The following is a 515-nucleotide window of genomic DNA, read 5'->3' on the forward strand; positions in this document are numbered from 1 at the left end:
ATCTGACCTGAATCCAACTGAGCATGCGTTTCTCTTGCTGAAGCCAAAACTGAGGGCAAAACACCCAAAACACAAGCAGGAAGTGCAGACGGCTGCAGTAAAGGGCTGGCAGAGCATCACCAGGGAAGAAACCCAGCATCTGATGATGCCTATGTGTCCAACACTTCAGGCAGTCACTGACTGTAAAGGATTTGCAGTAGTATTAAAACTGACTGTTTAATTGATGATTATGTTAGTTTGTCCAAATACTTATGAGCCCTTAAAGTCGGGGGACTTTGTGAAGAAATGGTTGACATTCCTACACGGTTCATACTACATTTTTGAAAAAAGCCTTAAATGAAAGCTGAGAGTCTGCACTTTAAGCAGGTATTCATTGTTTCATTTAAAACCCATTGTGGTGGTGTACAGAGCCAAAATGACGACAACTGTATCATTGTCCAAATATTTATGGACCTGACTGTACCTCAAGTGAGTCAGTGTCAGTTGGGGCTGAAGACAAGTTTAAAAATGAAAAC

The sequence above is a fragment of the Epinephelus moara genome, chromosome 24 (genome assembly GCF_006386435.1).
Source record: "Epinephelus moara isolate mb chromosome 24, YSFRI_EMoa_1.0, whole genome shotgun sequence".
Taxonomy (NCBI): domain Eukaryota; kingdom Metazoa; phylum Chordata; class Actinopteri; order Perciformes; family Serranidae; genus Epinephelus; species Epinephelus moara.